The sequence below is a fragment of the Anser cygnoides genome, chromosome 3 (assembly GCF_040182565.1).
Source record: "Anser cygnoides isolate HZ-2024a breed goose chromosome 3, Taihu_goose_T2T_genome, whole genome shotgun sequence".
NCBI classification, from domain to species: Eukaryota; Metazoa; Chordata; class Aves; order Anseriformes; family Anatidae; genus Anser; species Anser cygnoides.
In genome coordinates this window covers 53,314,975-53,326,857 of record NC_089875.1, presented here as the reverse complement: position 1 = coordinate 53,326,857, position 11,883 = coordinate 53,314,975, and the positions used below count along the sequence as shown (strand labels likewise).

The window sequence follows — 11,883 nt, the reverse complement described above, 5'->3', positions numbered from 1 at the left end:
CGTCCTTCCCCACTGGGTCTGCTTTACAGGGGTGGCCTCTGTCCCCCCATTTTCTGCATACCTCTTGTGGTTTCCTCCCTCTGCAGCTATCTGGGGACCCCTCTGCCAGTTGCAGGAGGTGCCCACCGTCCCCTCGCTCAGGCACAGCCTGGCCTCTGATGCCTGGGCAGCCGCGGATGTTAGAAAAGCCTTCTGCACTTCTCTGCCCTCCTTGGGTTAAACAGGGATCCTGAGCTGCGGGCAGGCTGCCCAGAAAGGGAGGCAGGCTTGGAAAGGCAGGCTAAGGCTTTGTTTTTAACACTTCCCAAGGAAAAAAAAAAAAAAAGATGTTTTCTTTTCTTTGGAGCAAATAATAGACGTGATAAATTTGCAGGAAAGATTGGGCTAGGCAGTTTTACTGCAAGAAAAACTCAGTGAGGTAAAGCACTAAACTCTGCCTCTTCCTCTTCTCTCCAAACATCCTTTCAGGCTAAACTCATTTATTTTATCCTAAACCCCACACACTGTGGTTTTTTCATTTGTTTGTTTACATCAGGAGACTTTATTGCTGGGAAGTAACTCAGGGTGCAAAAGACAGCAGTTTTAAGCAAAAAAAAGACAAGTCCCGTGTTGGACTGGATGTTATTCATTCTGAACTCTTTTATCACAGATTACTCGTGTTTTCTATGAGCCCAGACTGCCAAAAAGCAATCCTTTGGAGTAAGTGGTATACAGCTGCTGTGGATATAAGTCAGGGTAGGGGAAGAGAGAGCATTTAGCCAGGAACATCCCAGGACAAGAGTAGCAAGAAGATGCTGAAGGAGAGCTGGGGATTCCTGCTGGTCACAGCTTCTCAATGCCAGGGAAAAGCCTGGGGATGTGGAGAGCCTAAACTTCTCCATTTGTGATAGCATGGCGGAGAGCACTACTGGATCAAGGCAATTAAAGGAGAAGACAAAGATAAAGCCTTACCAGGGAACGCTGCATGTATTTTTACATGGCATATGTTACGTGACATATGCTGCTACTGACACAGACTTTTGAGGGTTAACTCCACACCCTGAAATTCCCTAATAATAACATTAAGTATCATACGCAGATAAAATCTGTTATGCTACATCATTCTTTCCATCTGCCTGGGAGGAGAGCAGGGAAGCTGTCAGGGCTGGCACCCACACAGTCCGAAGGCTGACTCCCCCTTCTGCATCCCCAGGCTCACCGAGCACACACCTTCCTAATAGACTACAATTGGCTTAATTTGATTTTTACAAAAGAAAATTAAGTAAGCGCAAAAAACACCGAAAGTATTGTAGAGAACGTCTCTCTGAATCACATTTAGCTTCGTGTCATGCCAGGAGATAATGTGTAGTAAAATCCAGCCTCAGCTGGAAGGAAAAATGGAGCTAATTCAGCTCCGTATATTTTAGATATCAGTGGCACAATTGCTACAACTACCAGTTGACTCAATACTTTTTAGGCTCCTCCTTTTCCAGGCCATTTTAGGAAGCTAATCTGGATGATGACCCTCAAAACTTCACCTTCCATGTGCAGTTGACTCATTAAATTTAAAAAAAAAAAAAAAAGTTTTTTCAGAGGTCTCTCACCTACCACAGGTTTAGACTGTCTAAACATGGCTATCTTGGGCTCAGTTTTATGATTGTTGCACAACAGCTGTATATAGGGACATTCAACTGACAGCAGTTGTGATTACATTGTGATTAAAATAAATTCACATAGTTGTGATTAAGCTGAGATTAAAATAAATTCATACTCAGATGTCAGATCAAATCCTGTGTAAGTGTAAAATCATTTAAACTTTGTTGAATTCATTGAATTCCTGCCCGTTTTCATCAGCTGAGGCTCTGACTGGAGCTGGACTCTCCTGAGTAATCTTCTATAACTAACAAGTGAGCTTGCCCAAGCACCTTGCAGTGTTTCTGTCCATTCATTTATGTAGAGGTCCTCTTCGATGTTTTTCATGGCTTGAACATGAAGCAGGGATCCTGCACCAATTCTTGCTGAATCAGGGCTCACTGCATATACTACCAATCACTTTTCTCACAAGGGTGCTTAAAATAGCAGCTTCAGCTCATCCTAGCGCACTGGGGAATCTGTCAGCGAATTTCATGTTTCTATTATTACAAGACCAATTTTAGAACCAGAAAAAAAAATAATCCTAGTAGCAATAAAGCTCCAGAGCGTCTTAAAAGAATCCAGGTGGAGATGGGTCAGCACTGCAAATATATTCACAACACAGCGCCAGAATTTCAGGATGACTTCGCTCTAACATGTTCATATCATCTTGAATTGGCTTTCCACAAACATTTGAGCAATTAAAATGTTGATTGACAGCAGTGTTTACACTTCATTTCTTATGCAGCTGCATATGGAGGTAATTCGTGGTAAATGAGTTTTGCATTAGCAATAGCAGTCACTCTTGTCAGAAAAACTTGCTCATTTCTGAGTTTAGGAGAGCAGGAAGGTGTCCAACAAGACTCATCCCTATTCTGGACAGTGTTGTAATGTGTGCTTATCTCCCAAAGACGTCCTTCAGGCCCGGTTCTAAATTCATCTATTGACATGAAGCTGCAAGGAGACTGGGGGAGGTGGGGACTGGGTACCGTATGACTTACCAACTAGTAACCTTAAATAGCTGACACCCTGCTGGTTACCCAGAAACTTTAAAATAAGCACGAGTGGTTGAAAATTTTCTAATAATACATCTTGATAGAAATCACAAATGCTTGAAGTTGTCCTATAATTAAGGAGCATCAATTCGTTAGTCATTTCTGATGAACATCACCTTAAAATCAGACCAGTCTAGCACTTCTGTTTTTGTGTCTTTCTTTTTTCATGTGATCAAGCCCTTATACACCAGACTGCAGGAACCCTGGTTAATACCAGAAGATAAAGGAGTTCCAACATGTTCCTAAAAGAGAAAAGCGGAGAAAATTCCTCAACATCCATGAGCCCTATGTAATAGTATAAAGCTGGGTAATTTTTAATGCCTTGGTTAGTTATTGAAGGGAAAATCTGATTTAAATGCATATCCTTGCCTCCTGGAATACGCTTCTGGGCTCTATAGTCCTATTTCAGCCATGTTCTGGAGGGTGTCTGAGTCCCTCCCAGCGCAGCACAACGCCGAGCAGGGCACAGTGCTGTTGCTGAGCAGGAAACCAGCCAGAGTCTGAAGAAATGTAAAATAATGTGGAGAAATGGCTGATTTCACTTGGGAACTGAAGCAAAAATAGAATTAAACTCCAATAACTTGTCATCTCTGTGAACTTTGAAGGCTGAGCCATGCCTCTCAGATATGCCGTATGAAATATGATTCATGGTTCTTCATGGATGTGTCCCTCGGGGTCCACATGCAGCTCTACACGGATTGTTTCACATTTGGTTGACTTTGAGCAAACCTATAAAATCTATTACTGATGCCATAGTCAGTGTAAGCAATACAGATCATGAAGGATGTATAAAAATCTTTATTATCACCCTCTTTTTTGGGGGGCTATCAAGGAGGAAGATGATAAAGAGCAGGGTGATTTACATTTACAGGCACGTGTTTGGTGCAATTTTGAGTTCCTATCCTAAAGACAGGCATCAGGACACAGATTCATACATCTTAATTTTGGAGCACTGCTAATAAAGTATGCATAAATTATTTTTAAAACGCAACAGTAATTAGAAACCTGAACACTGCATGATTTTAGAAAACAAACAGCCTGTCCTCGGCCATAAAAAAGTTCTCTTACCCATATGCTTGTTCAAAGAAAATAGAATTTATAGTCCCTGGGTATTGCTTTGAAAAATTGATGTCAGTAGAGGAGTAAGACCTGAAGACAGGAAGGATTCAGAAGAAAAGAAAAAAAACAGAACAACAAACAACCTAAGGATTTTGGCTGGAATCTGAATGTTCTGCGAGTAATCAAAAGCACTGCGAGCTGGTGCTGCTGACTTGTGCTGTTCCTGCCGCATCTGCCACCATATTACTACTATTTTGCCTCAAGCATTGCTGTGGAGCTCACTTTAGCTAATGATCATGCAACTAACAGTCTGTCAGCCTTAATATCTGTGGGAAACAAAATGGAATTTGTCCCTACACTATTAGCCATGCTTTCTAAACACACCTCCTTTGGCCATATGTATCGAACATTACATTTAATGGCTGCTGTGCTACATGTCTACTGGATATGTGCAATAAAGAATAATATTATAGGGCAGTAAATAGAAGCCTACACACTTTCCTTTGGCATAAACTTAAAACACAATACCACTTCGATCACTGTTCAGTTTGGGGAGTGCGTGCAAGAGATTAGAAGCGGCGAGTCAGTAGCCCAGTGGCCAGTAACTGTGCCAATTCAGGGAAAGACTCCACTTGTGCCTGAGGCCATCTACTTACGCGTGTGGTAACCACAATGAGATATAACACGAGGACAATTAACGCTTCCAGCCTGAGGAGGTGAAAAGGTCTAGTCACTCAAATGTGACTCAAAGGGGAGTACAGACGGGTTGGGGAGGGGGAAATCAGACAGGATTCTTGATCTGTGAGACATTTAAACACAGGGAGGGATTAATCTCTTCAGCAACAGCCACCCTAACCATCTCCATCCCCAAAGCGATGGGCACCAAGCCGTGTCAGATGAAAAGCCAGATGCTTGTTGGATGCAGCCGGAGAGGGCTGCGAAGACTCAGATGCCCGAGCCCTCTCTGATCTGGTATATATGCTACTGCGCTGCTGGGCTGACCCACTTCTCATGGCAGTGAGCTGATCTGTGAACTGTCAGGAAAGTGTGAGGGATGGGCACGGGTGAAAGCAAGCAGTGGATTCCTTTCAGTCAAGCTAGTGCTGTGGCAGAGTTGATCCCTGTAGACTGTGCTTCCCAGTCCCACAGATAGGTTTGCTTTAAAGAAATCAGGGAAAGCAAAATGAGTACATCTTGCTTTTAACGCTATTCTTCCCTCTGAGTGCACTCATCACTTTCCTTCTCTGGTCATTTTTTTCATTCTTCAAATTTCACTCCCTTGACTAAGAAGGGAAGTGCTTGTGATTTACTGGTTCCTTCCAAGTGTTCAGGGACAGAAACGGGAATCTGCCCTCCTGACTTGGACTCAGGAAAGCTTGAGTTTTCAGCCTCTCAGCATACATCCAAATGAAGTGCAAGGAAGCATTTCATCCTCTTTTTTCTAAATCAAGGAGCCAAGGAGTACATACTTGCTGCAAGGCAATGTAAGACTTATTCTCTGCACTGGAACTTGGTTATTTTCCGGAAACCAAGGTGGTGGTCCTGTGTCTTTATTCCTGCTTTGGAGAAGGGACTGAAAACACAACCAATGCACTAATATCTGCTTTAGTTTTGTTTAGAATTAAAGGATTTATTTCTTCATGCTATAGAGTGTAATCACCAGAAGTGCTCTGAAAGGGTACAGTACTAAATAGGTAGGTATACTAATTCTCCAAGTCCTTTAATTATTTTCCTTTCAGCTTCCACATCAAATTCTAGTTCCTAAATGCTTTTTAACTCTTCCCACGCACTGCCACATTTTGCTCAGAATCAGCTCTCTACCAAAGCCAGTTTGTAGCTCTCACCTTTTCTGTACATCTCATCCGTTCCCATACATCTCCTCAGTTCCTGACATTTTTGTTTAGTTGAGAGATCTCAGTTGTGTATCTACACTCCCTTAAAAGAAATCACCTAAAAAAAATAAAAAAAAGTTACTTTACCATCTGCATATTTTTGTTTTATATTCTATATTACGCCATGTAGTTATGTATTTTAATGATGATTTAGCTTCAGAGCTGAGCACCTCAGGAATAAAGACAGTCTTAAAGAGGCAGGGGTAGTGTATATAAGCACTCAAGCTGAGTACTCTATACAGCTGTGGATATCACACACTTTAGGAAAGATGGAGTGAGTCTAGGGGAAGAGGTGGAGTTATGAGAAAAATGAGGAAACGGAGTTGGTTAGACTAGAAAGGAGGATGTGAGAAGCCTTTCAATATGTAAAAACGTTATTGCAAAATTATCTGAAAGAATTCATTTCCATGTGACTGAGGATAGGGAGCAGGAGTGGGAATAATAGGTTTGTGCCGCAGCAGGACAGATTTAAGATGCCCTTTAGGAAAACCTTTCTAATGGTTAATGGCAGTTAAACACTGCAGTATCCACTGGGGAGGGAGTGCAGTACTTAACTGAAGTAATAGGGGATAGATCCATTGCTTTTGCAGTGGTCTTGACATAAGATTATTGCAAGTTTAAATGTGTTTCTCCAAAACATCCATCTCTTGCCACTCAAAAAGGCAACTGGTTGCAGACAGCAACTTCCAAGGGAGAAGCAGGAGAATATCTTCAGCACGGCAAAATGTTGCTGCTGCAGCCTGCTTTGCTGCAACACACGGGGCTTTCTTGTCATTTACTGGTTGCTGATAAATTCTGTGCAACAAAACCATGGACCCCTTGCACTTTCCCTTAAGTGGAAAAACAGTCATTGCAGTATTGAGGTGGCAAGTAACTTGTTCAGCTGGTTAGTAAACACTGCTAATTATGGTGTGGTTTTGAAGTCTTGAAACCATAAAATTGCACTGCTATGCTTGAGACACCACAACAGAGACTTGAGGAAATTAAAACAAAAATGAAAAGCAAGATTTTGCTTTATAAATCACACACAAAAATCATCAGAGCCTTCAGAAGTTCTTTAGGCTTTTCATAGAAGTTATCTCAAGCTAGATCTTCATCTTCAAGTGTTTCATAAAAATTGAAATGAGAAAAAAGTTTATTGTAATGAGGGATCTGGCAGAGCACCATGATGTACCCACCCAAGAGCTACGCTACCTGTACTCTCTCCTCGGTCCCAAACCACCTGCATCAACTTGACAGGTGCATGAAGTCTGATACACCATGACCTTGTATTCTTCGAGAAGGCCCTTTAGTTTAAGCAACACCTTAGGTTACAAGCGTTGCCTGGAGGTAAAAACATCCAGCTTCTCCATGTGAGAAATCTCAGAATAGCAAATGGCATAGGCCCCAGCCCTGCCACAGTGGGAACCAGGGGGAACATTTTGAGTCAAGGTCCTGGAGAAAGCCTAATTGTGTACAAGCTTTATGTAGCACGGAAGATACTCATTTTAAAGAGTAAATGGCAAACTACAACCAAAATTAAATATAAGACCTCATAAACAACTACATTTGCAACATTTTATTTAAAACACGGTATAAATAACATTATCGCTAAATTATGCCCATTTTTGTTACTCTGCGGATTTCAGTGAGGAATTTAATATCCTCATGGGTGGTTTGGCTCCTACACACACACCTTAATTCTAGCAAGAATTGTTGGTTTTCTTTCGAGCAATTGATAGGATTATAAATGTCCACGCTTATTGCATTCTTTTCTCCACAAAATTAGCTGGAAGTGGCAGACATACACATTCTGACACTGAATAAAATCTGCTTAAGCTTAGCAAGGCATCTCCATTGTACAGGAAACAATAATTATTTATGTAGGACTAATGTGGAAAATTCTATTTGCATTTTATAACAACTGTGTGTTTTGTTTAGGAAAAAGGGGAATTCTGAGTGTGGCCAATATTTTTGTTTTTATGGTAACTGCACTGTATGATTAGTTCTTACGAATGCAAAACAAATTGTGTTGGAACAGGGCACTTAGATCATGGAAGAGCATTGGAATCTTGTCCTCTATTTCAGATTTTAAAAATGAGGTATAAAGCAAAGAGTTCCTAGATGAAGTTTCAAATTTAAGGCAAAATGCACTTAAGAGTTAACCGTGGGTTACCTCTTAACCCTTGTGTTTGTATAAGAACATGGACTAATATTGCAAATGAAAGAGGTAAATCTTTTCCTGCTCAGACATAAGTAGGTGTATTCTCTCTGACATCCTCTAGCCATCTCACTGGTCTCTGCTATGCTCTGACTTACAATCAGTGTAGTTTATGAAGCAATCAATATTGCCATTTTTATGACAAAATGACATCTTGCGTCCAAATGAGAGATCTTGAAGCATCTGCATTAGCATGGCAGTAATCAAATTGCTTGGTTGCTCTGTATAACACAGCAGAGGACACACTGCAGAATAAAAGAGGGACGGTAGCTCACACAGGCATAGTCTACTAGCCAGGGAACAGCCATAGTAACAAGCCTGTACGAAATATATACTGATCAATTTTCAGCTTCCATGGAGCCAGTTAGTTTAGTATACTTAGATACTCGGCATCTCCACTTGTCAGTCAAGCTACCATCTGCTCTCACTCCCTGTAACCCCTTCCAGGTTGCCTATGTACTACAACGTACCTTCAAATCCCTTCTACTTCAAAGAATTTGAGACAACCTCTGATCCTTTCCCTCCTGCTTTCAGCATGCCCCAGCTCCATGTCACGCAGGCTGAGAAGTGCTGGCCTATTACACAGCTAAGCCTACATAATATTTGGAAGGCAGATGCAAGTTTGCTTCACGCTGGTAGGAAGCGAGCCAGTTGGGATGCAGGAGACACGTGACTGCATTATCAGCACAACGCTGAGCTTGATGCAATAAGCCTGACAGAGAAACAGAATACATTAACTGAGCTTCACTCAGCGCAGGGCATGGGCAAAGCGAGCTTACATCTGTCTGCAATCTGTCAGGCAGCTCCATATTGTGCCTGAATAGCACAATTCCCCCTTGAGTCTTATTAGCCCACACACAGACTGAAGCAGGGACAGAAAGCTATTCTGTTTGCTTCCTACAGACAAATTTGCTATACTGGACTTCCATCAAGGGCAGCACACCTGTGTGGGTGCAGTTTAGCTCTGCTCTGCTGTACTGCCGTTTCTAGCAGAGGTACCAGGTCTACATTTCCTAGAAACCCTTTATATTCCACTTCCACATTTACATTTGTTCAGTTTACCAAGAAGAGATAATTTTCTGCACTGCTACCTGCTTCTACCCACTGAGAACCAGCTTGCATATCCCTGACACTTTTATTTAAAAAAAAAAAAAAAATCATGCAATTCTCTTTTCATTTTTGGTCCATCCAAAAGAACAAGAGTGCTGATAATGCAAGACTTGCAAAAGAGCTCCTTGCTTTCTCTGGGATTCATGGTCTAGCATCACTTAGGATGAAACCCACAGTTAGTCATTTTGAAGCATGTAAACATTATTAGGCAATAAACAGGCTTGATTAATTCTTGGGACCATACACCCCTGGGAGTTTTTACATGCAAACTTTCTTTCCAAGGCCCATTTTCAATGCTACGTCTACTGAACATAAGGGTAGCATATCCCACATACACTATTTTTATGAGGCCAGTTGCCAGATGCCCTAGCCATTAAGGGCCTTTCTTTCATAAAACTTTGAGGACCCTTGGCTTGGAGTGCTCTGTCCACAGGAATTCTCCCCCTCCCAGTGATCCCTGATACACAAACGTGTTTTTCTCAAGGAGACACAGACTAAAGCACTGTGGATCAGCTCCCTGAAGCAGCTGCCTAATGCTCAGGCTGCAACACTGAGCACAACACAGCCTTGACCCCTTTTTGCGTGCGGTTCTCCAACAAAATTCGTCTCTCAAATCACACAGCTCATGCTAGAGAGATACTCACCACCCATGCTGCTTTCTTCTCCAGGAAGAGAAGGTGTTATTCAAGGTGCCCTAGCAGCTGCTTCACAACACCCTGCCCAGCCCCATGGGACTGCCCGCGGGTCCATCAGGGCAGGGCCCAGCAGCTCATCCTGTCCCACCGCCACCCCAGGGGCACTGGGGCAGCCCCAGCACCCTGATCCATGAGGACAGGCTGAGGCCAGGGACACGGGCCCACAGTGGGTCAGGGCTGTGGGCATCTGGAGCTTGGCCCTGCTGCAGCCTTGCTGGGGCTGGGGCTGGTGGCCCTGGTCTGACGTGGGGTCCTGGGGGCAGGCAGCGACAGGCAGGGCTGGCGGTGACCCCAGGGGCCCTGATGACAATTTTCTCTTTTCAAATTGCTCTCCTCAGATACGTTTCTCTTGTCTGAGTGTGTTGTTGGTCTTTTGCTGCATCTCCCTCAGGTAGGCTCCAATCACACTGGTTCTCTGTGGATCACGCTTGATCGGTACTAAAGCAGACACCTCTCTGAGATTTGCATATTTTGTTCCCTGATTTCCAAGTTACCCAGTCCTGCCTCGGGAGGTGCCAGTGTAGCAGTGAGAGGGTGCGCTGAGTCACGCCTACCTTCAGTTAGTCACAGGGATTCCCTGCCCCTCCCCACCTGGATTTCCAGGCTTCCTCTGACTAAATGCCCCGTCACCACAGCCTCCCTGAACCGAAAATCCCCTTTCCCTGGGCTCAGCAGGAGTCGTGTCTCTGTCTCCTAAAGCTGAACCCACGGGGCCATTTCCACGTTCACCTCCGCAGTCTCAGCTCTGGTTGCTCCCGTGCTGGCCCCAGCACTGGCAGTGTCCCCGCTCGAGGCTGCACCCTCCAGCAGCCCAGCTTTATGCGCAGCTTTCTACTAGAGGTGGCAAGGGCTCTTTGCCAGATGCTCACCATTAGAAAGCAATGGGTTAGTCTCCCCTGCCATATTCACTGTTAACCCTCACTGATTCATACCCCGGGTCAGAGAGTTCAGTCCTGTTGTGCTCCAGTGACATTTCGTTTTAATCACGTCGATATTTTGAGCAACCCTGGAACGAGTGGCCTACCTTAAGATAGGTGAAAGAGGGGTGGAACTGAGGTTCTTGGCTGCAAAAAGGCAAGCTTTAGCAAACCAAGGTAATGGGGAGGTGAAGTCAGTGGAACCGGGCACCTCAAATGACTCAATGCTCACAACACTGCACAGCTTTTCAAATAGAAGATGAAAACTTATCTAGAAGTGTTTTGTTTTTTGATTTTTTTTTCAAGAAAAGGAAAAAAAGCAGCAGGAAAGGCATACAGACTTTACCAAACGAACAGCTGTATCCAAAAGGATATAGCGAACAGGCAGGGAGACACCGGGGTCAGAAAGGAGCGATCACTAGAGAAAGCCATTTCGCAACGTCAGTAGCAGAGCTGTAAAGACAGACCTGTCACCAGGCAAGCTCATTTAGTCCACACTGCCTCTGAGCTCTGATGAAACCGTAGTTCCAGCAATCATTTCTAGCAATGAGTCCTGGGTGACAGTTACACGTTTACCCTTTGGTTTCGCAATTCAGTATTTTAAAATATCTTTTGTTGATATTAGTTTGACCGCCCCAACATTAAATCACTGCTTCTCTGACGTTCAGTGCAGAGCTGCCTTGTGCTTTGTCTCACTCTGTAATTGCCTCCACTGCCCTTCCTTCCCAGGGCAGCTGTTAGTGTTTTTCTCTCAGGTTCGCAAAGCTGCCAGTGGCACGCACAGTTGTCTCCCAGCCTCACATTGAGGTGACCTCCCCTCTACAGGCCACAGTCTTTCTCACTCAACATCAACTCAGATCAATAAATCCAGTCCCCAAAGCACAGCTAATTACACTCCTCCGCTGTCAGGTAGCTCCAGCATGTCCCAGTGACTCCCAAATTAAATGTGGACTAAACCTAGCTCTTTGCAAACAGTTACACTCTTCACTGCTGTAGGTGTCTGTGTGCATCTTCAGCGTGAGAATGGACATCCCTGGGGCATGCTTGCACAACAGCAGCTTGTCTCAGGCATCCCGTCATGTTCACTGGGAGAGAAAGCATTTTTTGAATTATAACAAAAGGGATTTAGTTTCTTCGCAAAGTCATGCCCAGGACTACATCTCATACACAACAGATGGACTACTAGTGCTTTGTTTTTCAGTAACGATCTCTGTTGGGTCCTATCTCCGTAGCGTTCTGCTCAGTTGCTTGCATATACAGACAGTGACCGAGCCCCTCACAAAGTCCTCAAGCTGTGTTTTCAGTGGGCTGAAGCCAAACTGATGCTAAAGAAGCCAAGCTGCA

The 11,883-nt window shown here is 43.7% G+C and overlaps 1 long non-coding RNA gene across 3 annotated transcripts in view; it reads right to left on the bottom strand.

The window, feature by feature from the left end:
• Window positions 1-2,068: 2,068 nt before the first annotated feature.
• The window catches only part of LOC125184427 (uncharacterized), a 30,512-nt gene continuing 20,697 nt past the window's right edge, over window positions 2,069-11,883 (bottom strand). For 2 of the 3 annotated variants that reach the window (XR_010830348.1, XR_007168395.2), the window contains exons 3-4: window positions 5,570-5,675; window positions 2,069-2,908 (exon numbers count right to left, since the gene is read on the bottom strand). This is a non-coding gene — a long non-coding RNA (uncharacterized lncRNA). Of the gene's footprint in view, window positions 2,909-5,569; window positions 5,676-7,079; window positions 11,879-11,883 lie in introns of those variants that run through there. The other variant, XR_010830349.1, reaches the window with a different exon arrangement.